General features: G+C 40.6%; 1 pseudogene; it reads left to right on the top strand.

Moving 5' to 3' along the window:
* Nucleotides 1-2,430: 2,430 nt before the first annotated feature.
* On the top strand, nucleotides 2,431-5,478 carry LOC102487592 (mesoderm-specific transcript homolog protein-like; annotated as a pseudogene).
* Nucleotides 5,479-6,000: the final 522 nt, after the last annotated feature.

The following is a 6,000-nucleotide window of genomic DNA, read 5'->3' as shown; positions in this document are numbered from 1 at the left end:
GAGGCTTCATAAAATGAATTTGGAAGGTTTCCTTCCTTTTGAATCTTTAGAAATAATTTTAGAAGAATAGGGGTTACCTCTTCCTTAAAAGTTTTGTAGAATTCAGAACTGAAGCTATATGGACCTGGACTTTTCTTTGTTGGGAGATTCTTTATTACCGATTCAATCTCCTGGCTTCTTATGGTTCTATTCAGGTTCTCTATGTCCTCCTGATTCAATCTTGGTAGATTATATGCATCCAGGAATTTGTCCGTCTCCTCCAAGTTATCTTGTTTGTTGGCATATAATCGTTCATAGTATCGTCTAATGATAATTTGTATTTTTATTACACCTGTTGTAATGTTGCCTGTTTCATCACGTATTTATTTATCTGGTTTCTTTCTTTCTTCTTGATCAGTCTAGCCAATGGTGTGTCAATCTTGTTGATCTTTTCAAAGAACCAGCTTTTGCTTTCATTTATTTTCTGTAAGGTTCATTTATTTTCTATTTCATTTATTTCTGCTTGAGCCTTTATTATCTCTTTTCGCCTGGCATTTTTAGGGTTTTTTTTGTGTGTGTGTTGTTTTTCCAATTCCCTGAAGCATGATGTTAGGTTATCCATTTGCCACCTTTCCATCTTTTTTCTTATGCGCACTAATTGCTATGAACTTCCCTCTTATGACTGCTTTGGCAGTGTCCCATAGATTATGGAAACTTGTGTGCTCATTATCATTTGTCTCCATAAATTTTTTTATTTCAGACCTAATTTCGTCAGTAATGAAGAAGTAGGTTGTTCAGTTTCCATGTGTTCGTGTATTTTCGGGGTTGTTTCTTGAAATTAATCTTGAGTTTAATTCCATCATGGTCAGAGAAGATGCTGGGTACAGTTTCTATACCTTTGAATCTGTAAAGGTTTGATTTGTGTCCTAATATATGATCTATCTTTAAAAAGGTTCCATGTTCCACAAAACAATTTTATAATATTTTATAAACATAGTAAATTTTAGGCTACCATGATTCATTTGAAAAAGTGTGCTAGAAGGCTTTTTCTACCAACTTCCTTTTTGGTAGAGTTAAATTCCATATTAAGACATTGAAGACAAAATATTGTTTGAAAAACATCTTCAAATGTACAAAGTTGGTTATTTTTCTTGGCAATATAAAAATACTTAACAATTTTAACTGAATACATATTAAGTTAGTGTTTTATTCTTACTGTGCAACTATTATTACAAGAAATCGTTCCATTTTGGGACGAGCAATTAGCATATTTGCTGAATTCCCATGTAGTAGACCACGGTTCGTGTCCCGGACTCAGTGGCTTAAACTCACGCCTGGCGCGTGTGCGTGTGTACCCCAGATCCCGAGACAAGAATGGAGGAGAAAGAATTGAGGCGTGGCCATCTCTCCTGGGGGGGTGATTTCTCACTTTCTATCTCTCTGTCTCTCTCTCTGTCTTTCTGGTGAGAGCACGTGTGCTATAGCAAAAACCTCTTCCCCTCCCCCCCTCAAAAAAAGAAACTGTTCCATTTAGGTAAAACCTAATAAATACCGTGAACCTTTCCTGGCTTATTTTTCCTGATCAGATTTAATACATAGACATAATTTAGTTACCTTAGTTTTCCCTTCTTAGCACTCCCTTCAGAACCTCTTGAAGAGCTGGTCTGGAGTTGGTAAATTCCTTCAGATTTTGTTTATCCAAAAATGTTTTTATCTTTTTTCCTCTATGAAAGATAATTTTGTCGGGTATTGAATTCTTGGTTGAAATTGTTTTCCATTCAACACTTTGACTATATTTCCCCATTCTTTCCTTGCCTGCATTGTTTCCGCTGAGAGATCCGATGTTAGCCTGATGGGGTGACCTTTGTAAGTAACTTGACGTTTCCCTCTTGCCAACTTTAGTATCTTGTCTTTGTCTGTTGTTTTTGCCAGTCTGGCTATGATGTGCCTTGGAGAGAATCTTCTTGGGTTGATTCTACTCAGGGTCCTATGTATATCTTGGGTCTGGATATTTGAACGACTTTCTGGGTTTGGAAAGTTTTCTTCCAGGATTTCATGAAATAAATGATCAGTGCCCTTATTATTTGCTTCCTCTTCTGGGATACCAATTATCTGGATGTGGTATCCAGTATTCCTTGTATATTATCCTCATTTTTCTTAGTTGTTTGCTCAATCTTCTTGATACTTTTTTCTAGGTCAGATATTTTGTCTTCTACATTCGAGATTCAACCTTCTGACTGATCTAATCTACTTTTAATACTTTCAAGGGAGGTTTTGATTTTCTGTATCACATTATTCAGTCCTAGAAGTTCCATCTTGTTCTTTTTTAAAGTGTCTATTTCTTCTTTCAAATCATGAAAGAACTTCCTTATCTCCTGGAGCTCATTGTATCTTTTCTCTTCCATCTCAGTTAGTTTGGTCACTACAAATATTCTGAATTACTTATTCGACATGTCCACGACATTCAATGTACTACTGACTGTGGGTGATGTGGGCTTGATGATTTCCCTTGGAGGAGAGGCCTTTGGTTGGTTGCTCATATTTCTTGAGCCTGTACGTTTGTTCCTAGTCATCCGGTAATATATAAGTTACTTCCTAACTTATTCAAGCTATCTCTGAGTGTTAAAAGGTGCACAGGGTTAGAAAATTGGTGATTTCTCTTCTGCACTATCTGTTGCTCACCAGTACCACGCACTATTGTCACTGGTCGTGAATATCCCAAAGACCTCCCTGTTTCTAAGGAGTGGTGAGCCTTAGTAGAGAGGCCTTCCCTGACCATCCAGTATCTAAAGGCAACTGTTGTTCCCTGTCCTGACAATTGTACTTCTCTCTCTGATTTGCTTCTGTCTGTCTGTGACACTATCATCACTTGACTAACTGGTTTAATATCTATCTGTCTCCCTCTGCTAAGATATAAGCTTCCCAAGGGCAGAGACTTTCTTTCATTCACTGTTAAATATCTGCTCAGTTGAACATTGCCTGGCACATAACAGGTACCAAGAAATATTTTTGAGATATATGAGTATGTTACTAATTATTAAGAACTTGCAGAATACCAGATGTCTTACAGTTATCTTCTAAATATAAATTCTAAGTAAAAGATTAATTAAAAACCCTTTTCACAAGAATTGATAGAATTATTAAAAAAAAAAAAAAGAGGGACTAGCAGTTAGCATAATGGCTATGTCGCTGGACTCCCATGTAGTCTATTGTGGTTCTAGTCCTGGACCCGGTGGCTTAAACTCACGTCGGGTGTGTGTGTGTGTGCACGCATGCCCAAGATCCCGAGAGGAGAATAGAGGAGAAGAGATTGAGGGTGGCCATCCCCCCGGGGGTGATTTATTGCTTTCTGTCTCTCTGTCTCTCTCTCTGTCTTCCTGGAGAGCACACGCACCCTATAGCAAAAACCTCTCAAAAAAAAAAAAATAGAAAAGTCAGTAAAGGGTCTTCCATTTCTGCCAAGATGGAGTAGTATTTTCTTCTATTCCTTCCACTAAGTACAATTCAAAACCATGGACATTATACATAAAACTGATATAAAGGATTCCGAAGTATTGAGAAGATGGACCAATTAAGAACCTCAAGACAAAGAAAGACATGGTGGTAAGTTTCCTGGGTGATCATTTTTCCATGTATGCCCAGATTTGGAGCTAAGTAAGCAGACAACACAAACACAATTGGTACAAATTGGGAAAAAAAAAAAAAAAAGAAAAGAAAAAGAAAAGAGCCAGATGATGGCCCAGCAGAAAATGCAATACTCTGTGAGGCTGATTCATGTAGAAAGGTTTCAGGTTCACATTTGGAGACCTCCCTGAGCATGCTGGGTGTGTGTGTGCCCATGGTCTGGGCCTAACTGAAGCTGCAGGTAGATCACAACATGAAGATCCCATTATGGCTGCCTCCCCGTATCTCTCCTGCTCATGAAGAAAGAGAAGCTTATTTTTTTAAAGCCTTTTTCTCTCATCAAAGCAAAAAGAAATGGGTGATCTAACAAAACAAAATCTTTAGATAATAATTGTTCAACCTTATGTGCTGCCAAACAACACATAAGAAACTGTGCCCTGCCTCCCCCAGCAAAATCAGAGTAGAAAGCCTACATTTCTGCCTTTACAAGGCCACAATCAGGTATCCAATATCCTCACCATAGTGGTACCAGGAAGGCCAATAGGAAAACAGGATTTGGGTCCCTGCTGGTCAGCAATGAGCTCCCACAAGTGTTGTCAGTCCTGATAACATTAAGATCCTTGACTCTGACCACCTAGGAGTAGTAAATCATCCCCTGTCCTTCCCAGTCAGAAAAAAACTAGAAAAACATCAATACACAGTCCCTCCCCTGAACACAGAGTCTTGTAGCCCAGGCCTTACCTGAATCAGGAATGAGGGAGTGGTGGGTTCGGGTGGGTGGGTGCTGGCCATGTCACTGCTGCACCATAGCTACATATCTTGCCCTTCAGCTTTTCCCTGTCCTTTACTCCTGAAAACCTTCAGGTAAATTTTTACTTGCAAGGGAATTGTGCATCTTCTAACAAGAATCTGTGGGTGTGGTTGGAAGCCTATGTGTTTTTACATGGCTTCCCAACATCCAGCTATGACTGGTACAAGATTTGGGAAGGTCTGACCCTGAGGTTTTATCAAGCAGTTGCCCTTGAGTTTTTAGGCTTTGGCTTCAATGACAAACTGAGACCATATCACTATTCCATATCTGAGCAGGCCAGCACTGTGGAGGCATTTTTATGGCATCTAGAGTTCCAAAACTTCACAATCAACCTCCCAACTCTTGATAATGGAGCTATCACTCCTCAGAAGCTGCTCTTTAGGTACAAACAGAACCATTCTGGTCAGTTTACCATAAAGAGTCTCTATCTGTCAAAAAGAGGTATCTTTCTTGAGACTCACCATCCTCTGCTTTTCCAAAAGCTACTCAAAGGTGGAGGTGTGCTGTCATCCATAATCACTCAGTTGATGAACTTCTTTGTAGTTTCTTGCGGTCTCACTCCAGTCTTTGGGCCATACACTCAACCCTCGGCAAGCAAACTGGCACATGTGGGCAGGGATCTGCAACAATGACAGGAACTCAGTCATTAATGGTCACTTAGAATTTATCAATCAGAGGAAGAAATTCAGGGGAGCAGCAGGTGGCATAGTGGCTGTGATGCTGGACTCCCACATGGTCAACTGCAGTTTGAGTCCCAGACCTGGTGGCTTGAAAAATCACAACAGGCGCACGTGCAATATATTTAAAAAGAAAAGAAAAGAAAATTCAGCAGACTCCAGTGGGGCTCTTGCCTGTCTAACTATTACCATTCATTTTATCTTTCACTTTATCTATGAGCCATTGGATCCTGTCAATCCCTATCCACAATTTTTGGAGCTGTATAGGAAAATGCTCTGTGGTGGACCACAGTGTTGATTCTGGATGAGCATGTTAGCCACTATCCACAGCTAGAGGATCCCATGGGCTTCTCAAATGCATATATGGGCTTCACCAGCTCCTTCTGAGCTGGAACAAGTAGTTCCCCTGTGTTGCCTTCCCTACTCCCTGATCCACTGTGTATTCCAATGGTAAGAAATGTCCAGAGAGGTGCTGGCCATTGAACACTATTCTCTCACAAAAGTCCACTTTCCTCACATTGGTGACCAATATAAAGGCAAAGGCCAGAGGAACTCCAATTCTAAGGGTGGACACAATAGTCCACCTGCCATGTGACAATGATTGAGTACACAGACTCGTGTCTGTCTCTGGGTTATCAGGAAATTCTGTTGAGTACTCTTGACTCCCTCATGCAGAAAGACAAATACTTTGGCATAAAAGACTTTTTAACACTTCTGTGGACTTTTCTGAAATACATAGAAGTGCTCATTTCTGGCCAAACCCCACATAAACTTCTATGGTAAAGAATGAAGTAAGGGCGGAAGCCGCGCGGGGCGCCCGGTGGAAGCCGCGCGGGGCGCGGGAGCTCATGCCCCCGGAGCGGCGGCGCCCGCCCACGGAAGAAAGGCCCCGCCGCACCAAGCGACGCC

Source organism: Tupaia chinensis, unplaced genomic scaffold (assembly GCF_000334495.1).
Source record: "Tupaia chinensis unplaced genomic scaffold, TupChi_1.0 Scaffold000493_1, whole genome shotgun sequence".
Classification (NCBI taxonomy): domain Eukaryota; kingdom Metazoa; phylum Chordata; class Mammalia; order Scandentia; family Tupaiidae; genus Tupaia; species Tupaia belangeri.
Note: the sequence above shows the minus strand (reverse complement) of the source record. Positions and strands in the feature narration are given on the sequence as shown.